Source organism: Bos javanicus, chromosome 5 (assembly GCF_032452875.1).
Source record: "Bos javanicus breed banteng chromosome 5, ARS-OSU_banteng_1.0, whole genome shotgun sequence".
Taxonomy (NCBI): Eukaryota; Metazoa; Chordata; class Mammalia; order Artiodactyla; family Bovidae; genus Bos; species Bos javanicus.
In genome coordinates this window covers 65,166,438-65,185,337 of record NC_083872.1, presented here as the reverse complement: position 1 = coordinate 65,185,337, position 18,900 = coordinate 65,166,438, and the positions used below count along the sequence as shown (strand labels likewise).

Here is an 18,900-nt window from a genome sequence, read left to right as displayed (position 1 = left end):
TATGCCCAAAATGTCATAGACAATATCAAAAGATAAATGGCAGAACAGCAGGAACCATTTAGGGGAAAATCATATCAGAAAATGTTAATTTCTTTTATAAAGAGTTCCTAAAATTTAAGGTCAAAACTCAAATCTTAAAAGTAAGCTTGCAAAGGGCACAGAAGAGAAAGATACGAAGATGTCACACGAAAAGATACTCAAATTAAACTATGAGATGCTACTATTCCCCGGCAGATTAAAGTCAACAACAATTTGGTAAGAGCTCTTAAAATTTTCAACTCACAAGTCCTGTGACCCAGCATTCCACTATTAGAAATATTTCTTACATACTTCCTGGCATATGACTACTCTCCTCTAACCACCCTGCCCCCATCTCCACCAGTCCCCTTTCCTTGGTTGTTCTCTCCAGGAAACTGCAAGTCACAGCGCAGCAGTAGCTTGTCTAGACCATAGTCCATCTGAAGAGAAATCATTCCTAAACCCTCTAGAATATCAAGAGTCAAAGGAATGTAATCATATTTGCTTCCATCCTGTGCTTTTCTCTTCAATCTCATCTTTTTCTTTTTGTGACAGAAAGTTGCTTCCTGTGTCTAGTAGATCTTCCTCCCACTGACCCCTTTGGCCAAGTGGGCCTTCAGTTCTCCTGTTCATATGTCTCTTTGATTCATTTATGATCCAAGTGAATTTTAAATCACAATAAGCCTCCCAGAGACTGAGAACAAAACCTGTGAGATCCATCCAAAAAACTCCAATGTGAAATCATTAATCACAAACGTGAAGAAGAAAGCACAATCTGAATTATTAAAGAAAAGTTCTGCTGGGCCGGTAAATATATATGTGAGAATTTCTCCAAATTCCTAACAGCAGAGAGGCAATGATAATAATGAGCTAACAACTGTTAGGCTGTGTGACTATCTTATAGCCACTGTGCTAAGTACTTTCCAAGTACTCTCTCATTTAACTCAGCCACTCTATAAAACAGAGAATATTAGTTAACCCCCTTTTTATAATTGATGACAATGACATACAAAGAGAGTAAGTAACTGGGACTTTCCTGGTGATCCACTGGTTAAGACTCCATGCTTCCACTGCAGGGGGTGCAGGTTCGATCACTGGTCAGGAAACTAAGATTCTGCATGCAGTGCAGCCAAAAACAAAGAAAATTTCTTGAACTGAATAAAAATTAAAATACAACATATCAACTTAGAAAGAGACTAAGTAACTTGCTCAAGATCCAAAGGCAAGCAACTAGCAGGGCCAGAATGGGAACCAGACTGCCCCAGAGCAGCTCTGAACCACCAGAAGATATTTTGCTTTAAATCCTAATTTTTTTAGAAGGTAGAAAGTATTGACTGGAAGCTTGCTTGGAATAGAATGGAACACTGATACTGAATTCAAGATCACACAGAATATAGAGTGGGAATTTTTAGAAATCCATAAATACTGCTTTTTGTTTCAAGTCATTATTTCCATTAACCAATTCACACAGATGTTCCACATTAGGCAGCACCTGTTTCTGGAAGCGTTGCTCATTGACACACATATGTCTCACAGGCTTTATCCTCTTTCCCAAACTGAAATTCCTTGCTAAATTCCCTGTGTGTTCATTTCAGTTCACTCCCATCTCCCTCTCCTAATGAGTTATGCTCACTGGTGATGGCCACCATTTCTCTGTCTCCCACAGTCCCATAAGCTCACACTCTGTCTCCAAGAACAGCCTAATTCACTCCCCTCAGATTCTGGTGAGAGAGAGATCTCTTCCTATCCCATACTGTTCCTTTAAATTCTGACAATTTTACCCTTCAGAAACACACTCAAATGAGCTTTGATGTCTACAGTACTTTTCCTTTAAGTCAGATCAAAAACTGAATTCCTGCTTTTAACTTTTGCTCACAGCACTCCAATGGTTTCAACAGTTGCACTTACGTAGCAAGAAAAAAAAATTTGTTTTATTTATGATAGACTCGTCAGAAAGCAAATATAAAAACAAGAGGCTGAAAACAATAAATGAAGAAAATGATTCAAACATAACAAATAAGTTAAATAAATCAAAAGAAAGCCAAATGTAAACAAAATATTCATTTTTTCCCCCATAGTGCTTATCGCCATCTGACATGCTTTGTATGGGCCAAAATAATCTGTTTCCTCCTCACCTCCTACCACAATGTTTTCTCCATGAAGACAAGATGTTGACCATTTTGCCTGTTTCTTCAGTGCCCAGAACTGAGTCAGGAGCATAGTATTATAAATGTTCAGCATGCATGTTAGTCACTCAGCCATGTCTGACTCTTTGTGACACCATGCCAGGCTGCTCTGTCCATGGAATTCTCCAGGCAACAATACTGGAGAGGGTTGCCATTCCCTTCTCCAGGGGATCTTCCTGACCCAGGGATTGAACTTGATTCTCCCACATTGATGGCAGATTCTTTACCTTATGAGCCACTAAGGAAGCCCATAAACGCTCAGTAGTCCTCGTTAAATGACTGAGTGAGTGAATGAAGCTATTCTAGCTTATCATCTCTCACTCCGTAAACAAGATTTGCTTTTATACTCTGGCCAAGATATTTAGAGATCCTCCTCAATCTTTTTTAGGTTACTTTCAAGATGGAGAGTCATCTGATCATATCCAATTCTGAGATGTACAAAACTTAACTACTCACCACTTCCTAAACATATGTTTCCTGACTCAAAAAAAAAGGAGGGAAGACATGGCAGAAATTATACTTTAGGGATGAACTAACACAAAATTTTCTAAGCCACTTTTTCACCTACATGAAATTAGTTCATGCATGCCTGTACCCACTGGTTCATAAGATGATGATTATCAGTTTAGTTCAGTTGCTCAGTCATGTCCAACTCTTCGTGACCATATGGACTATAGCACGCCAGGCTTCCCTGTCCATCACCAACTCCCGGAGCTTGTTCAAACTCATGTCCATTGAGTCAGTGATGCCATCCAACCATCTCATCCTCTGTCATCCCCTTCTCCTCCCGCCTTCAATCTTTCCCAGCATCAGGGTAAGATGAATGTATTCTTTGTAAATAGCACAAGGCTAATCACCAAAGAAAAAAGCCATAAATTATTAGCAATAAAGCACCAAAGGGCCTACGGGGTTCTTTACACTCTGGACAGTGTGTTAACAGGCACTTCAGTGACCTCGGTCCTCAACTCTCTCTAGGTCTAAAACTGATTGATTTAGGTTAGATTTCCCAGCTTCATTTCCTTGTGATGACTTTGAATGTCAAACTATACCCTCAAGGGCAAAAGGGGTGGGTGAGAAACACATGTCTTATGCTAAGCAACTGCATTTCTCCCCTGCTGAATACAGACTTTTGACTTAATTAAACCCAAGGAGAGATTCCAAACAAATTTCTAACTGTCTTTTTCTAGACTCTATTATCTCCCAACTTACAGAAGTTCATCAACTGCCACTCAGATCTTCTGATACCACTGCCATCGCCCCCACCCAAAAGTTCCTCATCCTGTTCTGCATTTTCTACTCCCCTCCGTACAGGCCCATCCCACTCCCTTTACCTTCCAACCAAAGCTACCTCATTGTTGACCCACCATCACATCTCTAAGTTCTTACTCAAGCCAGCCCCTCTGCCTAAAATGACCTTTCTACTTCCGTCATGTCTGAAGTCTACAGCCTACTAGACTCTGTCTGCCTTGTAACCAGGTCACAGAATAAGTTTTCACTAGTTTGTGGCTTTTTGGAGGACAGGAATTACACTGCTTTTTTTTTTTTTTCTTTAAAACTTTCATTCCTGGGGACCTGACACAAGGCTCTGCTTAGAGAAGACACTTAATAAATTCTTACTGTTTATTGAAACTCACTGGGAGGCAGAAACATTTTCTGGGATTTCACATAGAATTTCTAATGGATTACACAGGATGGCTGCCAGTCTCTTTATCCTTCTCAGTACAATTCATACAGTCACATTATTTTGAAAAATTAAGTTTTCCATACAGAGCAGCCATTGCCAATACCAGCACCCTAGGTTTTCTATGGTGATTCTTGATCTGTTTGCTCAAGAATTATTGTTATTGCTCAGTCCCTGACTCAAGAATTACTGGATATCTGCTATTCAGCAGTCACTCTCCTGGGCCTTAGGGTATAGAGATGAAAATATGGTCCATGCCTCAAGGAACAAACTGTCTACTTGGGAGAGACACAAGTAGACAAGGAATTATAATAATAGTTTATAAAGTCCTATGAGGTCTATCGGAGAAGGCAATGGCACCCCACTCCGGTACTCTTGCCTGGAAAATCCCATGGATGGAGGAGCTTACTGGGCTGTGGTCCATGGGGTCGCTAGGAGTCGGACATGACTGAGCGACTTCTCTTTCACTTTTCACTTTCATGCATTGGAGAAGGCAACGGCAACCCACTCCAGTGTTCTTGCCTGGAGAATCCCAGGGACGGGGGAGCCTGATGGGCTGCGTCTATGGGGTCGCACAGAGTCGGACACAACTGCAGTGACTTAGCAGCAGTAGCAGCATGATGTCTATATCAAGTCCTACGAGGTATGTAAGAAGACAGTCAGGGTCTACCTAGCTCAGCTTTGGGCACAAGGCTCAGTAAAAGTGGTAAGTGTCAAAAAATTTCCATGGGAGATGTTGTCTGAGATTGTCCTGAAAGTTAGTCTCAGGAGAAATAGCATGTGCAAAGGCACAGAGGCAAGTGAGAGCTCCTTACTTCGGAGCACTACAAATGTTTTGGTATTTCTGGAATGTTCTAGGGGAGTTGCAGAATAAGAAGCAATGGCTGTACATTATAACAGGCCTAGTATACAAGGCTAAGGAGTTTGGTCTTTAACCTACAGTTAGTTCCATGGACACTGTGCTATCCAGACTATGAATTTACAATTCCAGGAAATCAGGCTAGTTTTGCCAAAAAATGGAACAGTCATCTTGGTGAATCCCAACAACAGCACAAACAAGTTCAGCTAATTAATCTCTTTTGTTGAATCAGGTAACAAAAATCACAAGCTAAAAATACTATTTTGGAAAATGGTAAAGATATACCTTGCAATGACAGCAAAGGTGCTTTTTTATGAAAAGAACTTCTCAGTGGAATAATCACAGGAATGAACTGCCCAGGCAAACTGTTTCTCAACTTGGGCTCTTTCAGAAACGGTTATGAAACAGTAAGCAGGCCACTGGCTGAAAAAGTCAAGAGATGATGAACTCCATGAAGCATCACTAAACTGAACACCCTCAGAACAATGGCAGCATCCAGCTGTGTCACCAGGAGGTCCCCACTGCCTGGCACTAGGGTGGACATGTCAGGTGCTCAATGAATATTGGAGTAAATAAATAGACAAAGGAACTGATCCGTAAACATCACCCCCTCAACTGAACAGAAACAGCTGAAGCCCAGGGGGTGGGAAATCAAGCATAATATTTTTAGAATTCTTGAAACGTTCTTAAGAAAAGCAGTTTCAATATAAAAAATGCATTTCCGCACAAGCATAAACACGTGACCATAAACAGTTGCTTGATGTGACTCACTCTGACTGGCACAGCCACGTAATCTGCATGAAATAACCCCAGAAATAATGGACAGCAGTGAGTTAGATGTCACAAAGCAGTTTTGTGAGCAAAGAATAACACAGTAAGTGTCAGCTGTGTATCGTGGAAGGGGCCCCGCACCAGGAGTGGAGCTGGTGTCTCAGTAAATCTATCCACATTGACTCAACTGTCTTGCCCAGGTGTTGACCGGATCTCTCCTGTGGTAGTGACTTAACTTCCTGGGACTTTAGCTTTCTTATCTATGAAACCAGACGGTAGGTAAGATACTCCTCAAGGTCCCTTATGATGACAAGGAGAGGTACTTCAAGGTGTCCCCGGGGCAGCAGGTAGTCGCCATACCCACATAAGCCCTGATCATGAAGGATCAACATCAGCACATGTTTCTGAGTAACTCTGATGATCGTGTCACTGTCATGACATGCTGGGGTCTTGTAGGGTTGAGGGAAGGCACAGCTCATTCCCCATCCCCCAGGAATGTCTCATCTGGGTCAATTGCCTTAGAAATCACCCATCTAGTTAAAAAACAGAGCTGGAACAACAGTTCATGATTTTTAAGTGATTGGGAGAGCCCTCAGATTATCTGCGGCTTCCCTGGTGGCTCAGACAGTAAAGAATCTGCCTACAATGTGGCAGACCTGAGTTTGATCCCTGGGTCAGGAAGACCCCCTAGAGAAGGGGACAGCTACCCACTCCAGTATTCTTGCCTGGGAACTCCCATGGACAGAGGAGCCTATCAGACTACAGCCTGTGGGGTCACAAAGAGTCAGACACAACTGAGCAACTAACATTTTCACTTTCACTTTTCAGATTATCTGGTTCTCCAAGCCCAATTATGAGTTTGAGTCTGACAGCCAGTTCGTGGCTGAGACCAGACAGGCACTTGGGGTCCTGAAGACATCCTGCTGGGACTGCCCGTGGTCTCTAATGGTGTCCAGACACTGTTCCCTCTCTGACACTCACAGGAGGTCCCCAGTGGGAGACCAATGGGAAAAATGTAAGTGAATTCCTGCTGTATGACAATATGTCTGCTTCCTATAAGAATGGCTGCAAGCCAAAAGGTCACTCAGCAGATGCCTAGTTAAGGGTCAGAGATTTCTATTAGAGAACAGGCCCACCAACCCTGTCATTATGTATTTTTAACAGTTTCTTGACTCTTCAGACTTAAAGGCCAGCAGCCAGAGTAGAGAATTCATGCTAAGTATGGGGAGGAATTTTTCCCCTTTCATCTTACATTATTTTCAGGCTGTGATTTGACTCTCCTCCAAAATTCTGCCAACTCCCTTTACTACCCAAGAGATATAACTTGCAACATAAACATTTATGACAGTGTGGGTAGATTATTAAGCTCCTAAGTACATGGTTTTTTTTCTGCAAAGCTGACCTAGTGACTATAGTCCTAGATGAATTTAGAAGGGAGACAGATCAAAAATGCAGTCTTCAACACAGCTCATGAAGAATCTCTCCTCTTTTATACAATCTGTCTGAGTTGCCAATTGACTAGCAAGTTCCTTTCAAAGTAGATCACCATAGCTGGTGTTGCAAGTGGTTTTGAATCTCTGTTAAAAAATGGTTCTCCCTCTAAGCAGCTTTATGTGGGAGTTATATGTTCTTTTTACTCTTTAAAAAAAAGGGGGGGCTCATGGAGAGATGGTAAAAGAATATGTCACCTTAATTATATTTTAAAAAGCCACAGGAAAATTCAGCTAACATCCTTAATGATATAGTTCATTCAATTTCCAAGAAATCACACTCAAGTGATTTTATTTTGTATCATCCATAAACGCCCCCTCTTTACCAAAAGACCTTTTAAGTAGTAAACATGTCAAGATTTGAGGGCATTCCAACCTAGACAAATCTAGAATGTCATTAATTAAAATGCAAAAGTGATTCTATTTCTGGTCCTAGTAATCAACTATGGAAAGTAGTTTCAATGACAAGAAGGCCTACAGACACATGTGGTTATAGTTATACTAACAGGGACAATTTCTTCTCTCAGTTACATGATTACAGGTTGAGCACAAGAGTTTGGTTACTGGAAGAGAAGCTGTCAACCAACTCTTCATTAATCAAACAATCGTTATTGAGTTTACAGGTGGACACATAATGCATGTCCATGCATAGAAACATAAAGCAGAAGCGGGAAAGAAAGCAGAAAGATAAAAAATGGAAAATACTGACTCAGAATATAAGCTATAGGTTTCAAATTAGATCATCATCAAAAGAAACACTAAAAGCACTGTTTTAATGACTTGTATGAGTAACTGTATCTACATCTATCTAGGTGTTTCTAGACCCATTTCAAATAAATACAATTTGCTAGGGTTGCAAGCAAAATTGGTTGCAAGACATAGCAGCTAAACAAAAACACACACACACAAAATGTTGCAGTGACTACATCACACCAAGAGGCTAAGAGTTACCGGCTCCATTCAGCACAGCTTTTACCAGTGTTTCCTGCAGTAGTTGTATATGCTGCCTTCAGGGACCCTGCAAAAGAATTAACCTAACTTCATGCTCTGAGACAAGCAAACACAAAGAATGCACTCTCCCAATTCAGAGAAATTCCCAAAGGCATTATCTGGAGGAGGGGTGTGGAATCATTGGGGAAATCCCTACCAAAAAAAAACAAAACAAAACAAAAAACCTAGCTGGAGAATGCAAAGCGGAGCCTCAGAAATGTTTCTCCTCTCCTCTAAATGAGCATGCTACAAATACGGAAAATATGTACACAACAAGTAAACAATACACTTGTGAATATGCTACACAGATACAATTCTGATGGCACAGATGAATATTCTGCTCAGTAAAATGAAGAACGCCCACAGCATTCTCTCTCAAAGCTAATGTTGCTACTAATTAAAACAAAAGATTTCTAAATGCATCTGAAATGGCCTGTCTTGTGAAATGCAGGGTCTATTTCCAAGACACCCAAGCTGACTCTATAACTCTTTCCATCTTGATGAATACATCAAGTTGAGTTGCCAAGCACCTGATAAAAATCCTTGCAATTGGAGGGGAAATAATTAAGCAAAGTAAGAAAACACCAGTAGAGTTGAAAGTCAACAACTAAACATTAGAATCAAAGGAAGCAGAGAAGTCAGCCAGTTAAATGACAACATTTCTCCCAGCCATAACTAAGTGTAGGGAGGTATGGATGTTAGAAAGCTAATGCAAACAATGATGAAAGTATTTCAAGCATTATTTAATGATTCAGAGGTTACAGTATGCAAGGATCCTAATTTGTTGCTATTATCCTATTTGCTGGTTTCACTGTGAAGCTGGGATATAATGTAAACATCTATAAATTCTTGTTCTTTGTTTTAATATATGCTTTCATGTATTTAAAGAACCCTCCACCAAAACCAACCAAATGTACCTAGGGAATAAGATAAAAGCATATGTCTGATGTCATCACCACTATTTTAAGACAAATCCACACTGAGGGTAGAAATAAAAGTGGTGAGAAAGAGCAAGCCAGTCAAGCAACTTTCCGTTCCAAACTCCCAATCAACAGGGAGAAAGACCAGAAATTTCACCCCACATTTCCCCCTCCCTAGAGTTAAGTGAACCACAATCAGAAAACCCACACAAAATCAAGTAAGATAACCCATCTCCAGTCCAAGACTGGAAAATAAGGAGCAGAATGAGAACTGCAAAGCTTATTCTTTGGAATGCTGCGGTGACCAAAATAATCCAAGACACCTGCTACCAAAAAAAAAAAAAACGACAAGACAGACATCTCCCTATGAGAAGAGACTCCCCTTTAATTCCACAAGATAGAGCTGTACTTTGTGTTCACGATGTGTTTCCTTTGGACTTCCAGGGGCTGACAATAATTGACCCGAAGCTGTGGTGCCGGAGCCACCAGCCTCAGAGACCAGGTGAAAAATCAGAACACGAATCTAAGAGTAAATGCCCTGCAACAAAACAGCTGGCCTGATGTCAGCGCAACACGCACGTTCTTCCTTCCAACCCTGCTTATATTCCGTGAGCAAAGTCTAACCATTCTAACAGCCTCCAAGCCTTTTATCTACCAAGAGGAAGATTGAAACTATGTTGTCAACTCAAAAAAACACGTGCCTCTTCTCACTGCCCCACCACCCTGGGAAGAGGATGGGAAGAGACCCGTCTGCAGAACAGGCACCCTGAAATTCCAAAGGGAAAAAGCAATGAGGTCATGCCGTCTACTCCGTTCGCCGGCACAGGGGTCCTCCCGCCGCCGCCAATGTTACCACCCGAGTTGTAAAGCCCACGAGAAAGACGCAGGGCTGGTGTGGACCCACAGGCAGGTGCTTAAGGCGCCGCTGCCCCCAGCCGACTCCGACATAACTCACACGTGTGCCGTCGTCTCCGGGAAAGATGGAACAGTTAGCTAGGTGGGCCGATCAGCCCGGCCCTTCCGGATTCGGAGAGAGTGCACCTGAGCACGCCGAGGGTTCATCTCGCCCCCAGATTTGTCCGTCGCCCTCCCCGGATCCCCTGCACACTGCTGCAGTTTACCATCATGCTCGCATCTCCCTGGCTGCCGCTTCAAGGACAAAGAGAGAGTGCTTATGTTTCCATCACAGCCGAAGAGCTCCGTTTATGGAAACAATTAAACAAAACAAAAAGACAAACAAGCCAGACAAACGACCCTCCAGCATTTTCAACAGCTGGATCCCCACTCCCCACCCCCAGACATGGACCCAAGAACACTAGAGAAACGCAGAGAGAAGGTCACTAAGCTTAGCTAGGAAGCGAGCGAGCTAGCTAAGCGTTCACTTCACTGCAGCAGGGCTGCTCATTGAATGCAAGCACTTACCATAAAAATAGAAAGAGTCAACAGAAGGAGAAGGGATCCTTCCTCAGAGTCTTAGACAGAAAGAAATCCACCGCGGAGATCTAGGCAACGGATGAGGCCAACAAAGTGATGAAAGACGAGAAAACCAACATACACAAGTCCTTCTCAGCCTCCCCCACCCCGGGCCCGCATGCAGTTGTTTGTGCTGTAAAAGCCCTGAGAAGTCGGGAACAGGACTCTCCCGAGGGCGAGCTGGAGCGCGATCAGCCTGGTGGATTTCAGAGCATCACGCCCAGGGCTCTTCTCCCCGCCACCCGGGCAGGGGCGGCGAGGTGGGGGGAGGCTGAGCACAAGGCCGGGGTCGGAAGGTGAAGAGAGAGATGGGAAGGCACCTCTTTGGAGTGTGAGGAACTACCGGCTAGAATATCAGAATTCCCCATCAGTTATTGCCAGCGACCAATCAGCCCAGCCAGGGGGCCGTGTCAGTGTGACAAGAGAGCAGTGGATAACAGCCCGTTCTCAGCGAGGCAGGACAGCCCCCTGCCTCCACCAGAGTTGGGTAGGATTGGCATCTTCTCCTCCTCTGCCCCGTTGCTGATAATATTTGCTTTGTTTTTAAAAATAAGACCCAAAGCCCCATAGTTTTACCAACCAATCAGGAAGTTTGCTTAAGCATCCCACAGCATCTCTGCAAGAAGCCAGCCTTGAAACCCATCCTAAGTGATATCTAAGGGCATCTCACAGACCAGACAGCCCTGATGATGTGAGCACAGAAGTCACCATGAGTACGATGATGACACGCTGGACCATGAACTGCCTCATGCCCAAGACACAGGATGAAATACCAGGGACCTGGATCCCAGGTTCACAAGTGAGACTTTTAGACAGAAATGGGTTAAAGGTCTCTCTAAAATCTTCTCAGTTTTGATAAATTTTCTAATATAATATATAGATAGAAGTACTTATTAGAGACAGTTTATAAAGATAGTGACATTTCTTTCTGAGGTTTCTTATATCATCTATAAGACAGAATGCGTGGATTTGGGTAAAAATACCTGTATAATGATGAGATGGTTGGATGGCATCATGACTTGATGGACATGAGTTTAAGTAAGCTCCAGGAGTTGCTGATGGACAGGGAAGCCTGGCGTGCTGCAGCCCATGGGGTTGCAAAGAGTCAGACATGACCGAGTGACTGAACTGACCTGTACAATAGTTCATAGGCACACAAAAGTTTGAAAAACTCTGAGCTAGACTAATAAAACAGGCAAATGAGTGAATTCTGTAGTACTGACTAACAAGTAAAGAATATTATACTTTTTATGCCTGCCTTTCTTCCCATTCTATTTTAATATTGAACTGTAAACTCAGTTTATATGTACTCATTCAGTTTTGGCTATGCATGGGTGCCTGCTAAGTCACTTCCGTCATGTATGACTCTCGGAGACTCTATGTCTGTGGTGATTAAATTAAATTGGGGTGTTGGTTCTAGAGTTAAATGCCAGTTGAATTGGATCCCACAGTAAAACTTCAGAACTGTTTAACTTGGGGAAACTGTCTTGGGTCATCTTTTTATCTTTGCAAGAAATATTAGCTCTTTGTACTAGCCAAGAGTTAACAGGAAGACACAAATGTGGCTGGGTTGGTTTGTTTTCAGGTGGTGTACATGATAGAGTCTTTAATTTTATGTCAGCTTTTTCCTACAACTTAAAGGATCATTTGGACATTGTGTTGCAATCTGAACCCAGACTCAAGCTAGCTTTGGGAAGCCTGAATACTGCCAAGTAAAAGGAAGCACTATGGATGGGAGAGGGGTTTGGAAAAGAATGGATACATGTATGTGCAAGGCTGAGTCCCTTTGCTATTCACCTGGAACTACCACAACATAGTTAATTGGCTATACCCCAATACAAAATCGGAGAAGGCAACGGTACCCCACTCCAGCACTCTTCCCTGGAAAATCTCATGGACGGAGAAGCCTGGTGGGCTGCAGTCCATGGGGTTGCTAAAAGTCAGACATGACTGAGCGACTTCACTTTCACTTTTCACTTTCATGCATTGGAGAAGGAAATGGCAACCCACTCCAGTGTTCTTGCCTGGAGAATCCCAGGGACGGGGGAGCCTGGTGGGCTGCCGTCTATGGGGTCGCACAGAGTCGGACACGACTGATGCGACTTAGCAGCAGCAGCAGCAATACAAAATAAAAAGTTTACAGTTTGGAAAAAAAATAAACATCTCAAAAAAAAATTTTTTTTTAAGCAGAATTGCAGGGGAAAAAAGAAAAGGGCTAAATTCCAAGGAAACAGTTAACTCACTACTCAAATGAGTTACAGCAGGAAGCCATAAAAATATTCCACAAAGATGAACAGAATAAAATGAAATTTTTGAAATGAAAAAAAAAATTGATTTCATCAGGTTCATCCTATGTATATTATACATGGAAAACCTGCCTGGGAGATTCAGTCTTAAATTCTGTTGTGTTATTCACTTCAGTTCCACTCTAATTGCAAACTTTTAACCACATGATCAGGCAGCACAGAAATAAAAGCAGTGGGTCCTGCCTTCAAGAAGTTTATAGTTCCATGGACTAAATGAAATCTTTTCAAAATTTCAATACTGCAATTCTTGCCACGACAGAAAATGTTCTACTGTTTTAATGTCCCTTAGATAAAGCCAAGCCATGAAGTTGGATTTTGGACTCAAAGTTCTAAATTAGACTAATAAGGTGTTTTCCATAACCAACATCATTTGAGAACTATAAATGCACCATTTATTTTAATTAATTAAAGTATGAAAAGGTTTTTTAACTGAATGTTTGCTTTTATCAGCATCAACAGTTTCTGATGCTGCAAAAACATGGACAGCATAACAAAGAACCTATTTAATAAGGGAATATTATTTAAAGCTACCAAAGTAATTGAGATTAATACTGTTTATGGAACAGGTTCAGTACCTTGAGTACATAGAGTTACAATGAAGCATGAAAATGATAAGACTACAAAAGTACAAATTACTTAGCTGATTAAATAATTGCACATCTCTATAACAATTGGGTCAATGAAAACAAGTATTCCGCAGTCACTTACTCAAATGCAATTAATTTTTAAAATTTGGCCTTCACTCCTACCTCCTCAAAAGACGGAAATACCTCCCATTTCAACAATTGTTTAAATTAATTGTAGCAACAATTAATTTTTTAAATCACAAAATACTTATCCAAGTCAATTTAAACTACAACAGTTTCAGGGACTGTATCTTGCTCACTGGAGTAACAGTACTTAAATGTTAGTAGGCCATTTCAATGGACAAGAGAATTTGGCTAAAATTCTGCACTAGTATGATTTAATGCCTTTTTAAAAACAGACTACGAGATAATTTGAATTACATACATATACCTGCCATTTATTTGAAAAAAACAAAGCTCTTTCAAGAAATTTGCTTCCAAGTAGCTCGCTGACCTGGAGAAAGGGACAACAGAGGATGAAATGGTTGGATGGCATCACCGACTCAATGGACATGAGCTTGAGTAATCTCCAGGAGATGGTAATGGACAGGGAGGCCTCGCATGCTGCAGTCCATGGGGTCGCAAAGAGTCGGACATGACTGAACGACTGAACTGAACTGAGCTCGCTGACAGAGCTGTATTAATCCTGAAAGTCAAGGATTCTTCAAGCTCAGTCTTTAACACTGATACTGGATTCCACTCTCTGTAACCAATCTGAATAGAAAAAGTAAAAACATACCTATTTCCTAGATTACCAAGGAGATAAATGGCTGTGTAATTCTGTTTTTGACATCAGACACTTAACAAGAGACATGAGAATCAAGGATTTTCTTTTTTATTGAGGTGCAGTTGATTTACAATATTCTATTAGTTTCAGTTGTACAACAGTGAGTCAAAAGTTGTATAGGTTATACTCCATTTAAAGTTATAAAATATTGACTGTATTTCCTGTGCTGTACAATATATCCTTGAAGATTATATTTTATACATAGGAGTTTGTGCCGCTTAGTCCCCTACCTACCCCTATTTTGCTCCTCTCCACTACCCTCTCCTCACTGGTAACTACTAGTTTATTCTCCATGTCTGTGAATCTGTTTCCATTTTATTATACTCATTCATTTGTTAGATTCTACATATAAGTGATAACATACTGTATTTATCTACAGATTCAATGCAATCCCTATCCAAATACCAATGACATTTTTCACAGAACTAGAACAAAGGATCCAAAAATTTGTATGGAAATACAAAATAGGCAAAGCGATCTTGAGAAAGAAGAACAGAACTGGAGGCATCACACCCATGACTTTAGACTATATACCAAAGCTATAGCAATAAAAACACTATAGTACTGGCATCAAAACAGACGCACAGATCAATAGAAAAGGAGGAATTTTAAACAATATTCTGCCAATCACTGATTTTGAAAACTAAGTTATAATCTCCCTAAAGTAAAGCCTGCACCTCTCTTACCTAACTTCTATAAACTGGTGTTTAAAGGAGCTAATATTTACTGAAACTTCATTTGTGCCAGACTTTGTTGCAGTGGTTTTATACCTCTTTTAGTCTTCACAGCACTCACAGGACATGAATTTCATCTTAATTGAAATAACTGAGATACAGGGAGTTGAAAGCTTTTGCAAGTGGCAATGTCAGTATATGAACCACCAGAATAGCCTCAAAATGCTGCCTCTCTTCCATGGAAACATTGATACGAACATGGAAGACTCCCCGCAGATGTTTTTGACTGAATGTAGAGATTATCTGGGGACCCTTCCTATGGTGTTACATGTATTTGGGTGAAAGAAGAATGAAACAAATTCAAACTAAAGCAGAAAAACTCATTTTACTTCAGAGATTAAATGTAGCCCTTCTCTGCAACCAAAATAAATTATTGATGCTTATAATTTAAAAATTAAAGAGCAAGCAAACTGTATTTGTTGATTTTTTAAATAATTATGACCCTACATTACATTTTAAAGCCAGGATGAGTGGTCCTCAGTTAATAAAAAAAAAAAAAAAAAAGTGAAAGGAAAGAGTATTTTAGAAATGTGTGGGATCTGAAAGAAACATTATAGTCCTTTATCTAATATCTAAATTCTCCTTCAGCATTCAGCAGGAGGCCTGAAACAGAGAGAGAACAAGTTGCTCTGCTAATGTTTCCCTACCAGAGGTCACTGGCTGAGAATAATCTCCCCAAAGTGCTTAGTAGGCGGGCTTTCAAATTTGCAACAACAGTTCCAAATAAATAATATGCAGGACATAAATATTGTCACAGCATCCAACTCTTCAAAAATTTGATTGCACTCACCATTTCTCAGCCAGAAGATTCCTATGGGATCAAAGATCAAATCATATAGAAAGAATCTGTAAGATTACAGTCTTATAACATTTTCTCCTTTTTTTGAGGATAAAAAAACAATCAATAGATGCGTTAAAGAGTCAGGGAGAATTGGGCTAAGTAGGGAGGCCAAAATAAGGAGCATGTGTCTGTGTACCAACGCAGCTCTTGGTGTGTATGTTTAAAACACAATCAGTGTGCCTTCACAGCCAATCAGTCCCTCAGTCCCAAGGTTACTGCCCTATGTCTTCAACACATAATTAGGGATTACAACTGATTCAGGGCTTTGATCTTTCTCCTTCACTGCTACAACAGTTTCTAGCCTTTCCTCTGTTCCAGTTCCATTGCCCTTTGCCAATGGCACTTGTTTTCTAAAACACAGAAAATACAATCACATCATCCCCTTACTAGTAAACCTGGGATGGTCAGGCCAAGTACAGCACCACCTGAGCCTGGCATTCAAGGCTCTCTGCAAACAGCCTCCATCTACAGCCTCTTTTCCCGTAATTATTTCCTACATATTCCATGCTCCAGATACAGTCAATGAGTGCCTATTCCTCAGAGTCACCATACTCTTTTATCGTGGTATTCTTATCTGTTTTTCCTAGAATAATCTTCCTGCTTCCCTCCTAGAGAAAGCCAAATGTTCATCCTTCAAGGCCTGGTCCACTGTCCATCTTGGTGAGGTCATCCCCAAATTCCCCAAAGGGACTTAATTACTTCTTCCTTTCTATTTCCAGAGCATTTTTTCTAGTCCTGCATCACAGGGTAAGAAACACTGTGCTAAATTAGTAATTTCAACCTATTTCACTATACTCCTTTGATAGTCCTAGTGCTTGACACACAATAGAAGCTCAACAAACCCATGAGAGGAAGTCTATATTTTATGCCTCTTATTCACAATCAAAAGCACTTTGAAAAAAAAAGCACATATTTGTTTTCTGGAAGTCTGAAGGACGACAAGCTTATGAGCCATATTTATGTCCTCTTTCAATCAGGAGTTTCTCTGGTTTAAGGAAAGGGCCCTTGATTAGAATCAGAAGAGCCAAATCCCAACCTTGTCTTGTGTCACTTCAGGTTAATTTCTTAACCTAAAGAAAAATAAAACATGTCCTGCTTACCTTTGAGGGTTCTTCTAAGCCACAAACGACGAACTGCGTGGTAAAGTACTTATAATGTATGTAGTGGGAGGTATTGTTATCACCACTGCTGTCGTCATTGTTTGATAACTGTTAATATCCCAAAGCCATCACATAATTTAAGGGAAGCCAGCCGAGGAGTCCAATGACTCAGCACTTAATCAGTCCAAGTGCCTTGCTCCAGTTCTGCTGGTCTGCAGTTAGGGTGCAGTGGGAGAGTGGAACGGCCCTGATTTGGGCCCTAGCTCTGTAGATCTGCTCCCTGATACCCAGTTCCCTCTTCTAGGAAATGGAAGGAACAACACTTAACTCACTACAGTGTTAAATGAGATGGAATATACATCTAGTTGTAGTATATACACATCTGTTTCATTTCAAAGTCTCTAATAAGCCTTACCATGATTGATCAGAGAAAAAAAAGCCATGTCTCCCGCACTCTACAGTATCTACATACACCCCAGTCGTGGCCTTCTTTCTGTTTCTTGAACTTGCAGAGCTCATTCCCACCCCAGGGACTGAGTATGGGTTTCCTCTGCCTCATCCTTTTCTTTAGATCCTGGCATGGCTGCTTGGAAAGGCTTCCTTGACCCTGTCTATCATTTTCTCAGCACATCACTTCCTTCACTCTTATCATTTACCTCTGACAACATTTACTTCCATCTGTTACCATTTATTTGATTGCCTATTTGTCCTCTGCAATATAACATATGTTCCTCTCCAGCAAAGACTGTTCTTGTGCTTTTCATTGTGTCCCCAGAGCCTAACATAATGTCCAGAACACAATATACACTCAGTATCCACTTCTTGAATATTTACAGCATGACCAATATTTGTACAACTATTCCCATGTTTCTCTCCATCTCGACAAAATCCCAGTTATCATGACTCTTATAAGGGAATGATACCTTGCAATTAATATGGTATTCAGGGTAATACCACAGTGTTCCAGTTTATTATAGGTATTTAATTAATATGTAACACTCATTAACAGACATTAAAATGCTATCCAGGGACAAGGGGTACCTAGAATCAATGTTTAACTCCTACTTGCATTAGAAATAGGAATTACCAAGATTGGCACATGATCTTCACTCACAAAACTGGAAATGAAACACTGAGCAAAAAAGTTAAATTATGTTTATTTGATGTCAGGAGGTTTACTGGATCCTTATTTTTCATTCTCCTTTCCTTAGTTTATGTTAAAATTACTCTGGTCCAAGCTGATCCCAAGAAGAAATTGACAAGGTCCTTGGTTTTCAAAGCATTAACTAGAACAAATGTCTTTTTTTTTTATCAGGAGCACAGGAACATAGACAATTTCTCTTTCCTCCCAAGAAGCTGTCTGGAAAGGCAAAATACAGAAATCCTCCCAAACCTGACCATATCATCACTGTTTCTGACTAGCCTGGCCCAAGAGGTGGCCTAATAAATAAATAATCATGGCAATTGTGTATAATATATGAAGCGTACTTTCCACCAGTCATCTGGAAAGACATAGTTTTAAATTAGAGTATTTTTTAATTAACAATACTGCACCAATCTACCAAATGACCATATGAATTTGTCACTGGCAAAAAACATGTAGTTTTTTGTTTTATTTTGTTTTGTAAAGGAACAAATGTCTGAGACCCAATACCAAATACATCTTTTTCTCCCAAATTTTCCTCTAGCTTTCTTTTTCTCCACTTAAGAGCATCACTATCTACTCTGTTGCCCAAAGAAATTAACATTTATTGAACTCTCACAAGGAAGACTATTCAGGTCACTTTCAGATCAGTTGCTCAGTCATGTTCGACTCTTTGCGACCCCATGAATTGCAGCACGCCAGGCCTCCCTGTCTATCACCAACTCCCGGAGTTCACTCAGACTCACGTCCATCGAGTCAGTGATGCCATCCAGCCATCTCATCCTCTGTCATCCCCTTCTCCTCCTGCCCCCAATCTTTCCCAGCATCAGTCTTTTCCAATGAGTCAGTTCTTCGCATCATCAGGTGGCCAAAGTACTGGAGTTTCAGCTTTAGCATCAGTCTTTCTAATGAACACCCAGCACTGATCTCCTTTAGAATGGACTGGTTGGATCTCCTTGCAGTCCAAGGGACTC

The 18,900-nt window shown here is 40.9% G+C and overlaps 1 protein-coding gene and 1 long non-coding RNA gene across 21 annotated transcripts in view; one reads left to right on the top strand and one right to left on the bottom strand.

The window, feature by feature from the left end:
• ANO4 (anoctamin 4) overlaps window positions 1-18,900 on the bottom strand; it is a 431,104-nt gene that overhangs the window by 336,739 nt on the left and 75,465 nt on the right. For 2 of the 19 annotated variants that reach the window (XM_061417048.1, XM_061417052.1), the window contains exon 1: window positions 10,338-12,295. The exons of 15 other annotated variants lie outside the window; for them this stretch is intronic. The gene's annotated coding sequence lies outside the window, so the exon portion shown is untranslated. 2 more of the 19 variants (XM_061417049.1, XM_061417050.1) reach the window with 2 other exon arrangements.
• On the top strand, window positions 5,636-9,872 carry LOC133247790 (uncharacterized). 2 transcript variants are annotated; one of them, XR_009736497.1, is made up of 3 exons: window positions 5,636-5,794; window positions 6,344-6,530; window positions 9,360-9,872. It is a non-coding gene; the product is annotated as an uncharacterized LOC133247790 (long non-coding RNA). The 2 variants fall into 2 exon arrangements; XR_009736496.1 differs by having other exon boundaries at window positions 5,639-5,790.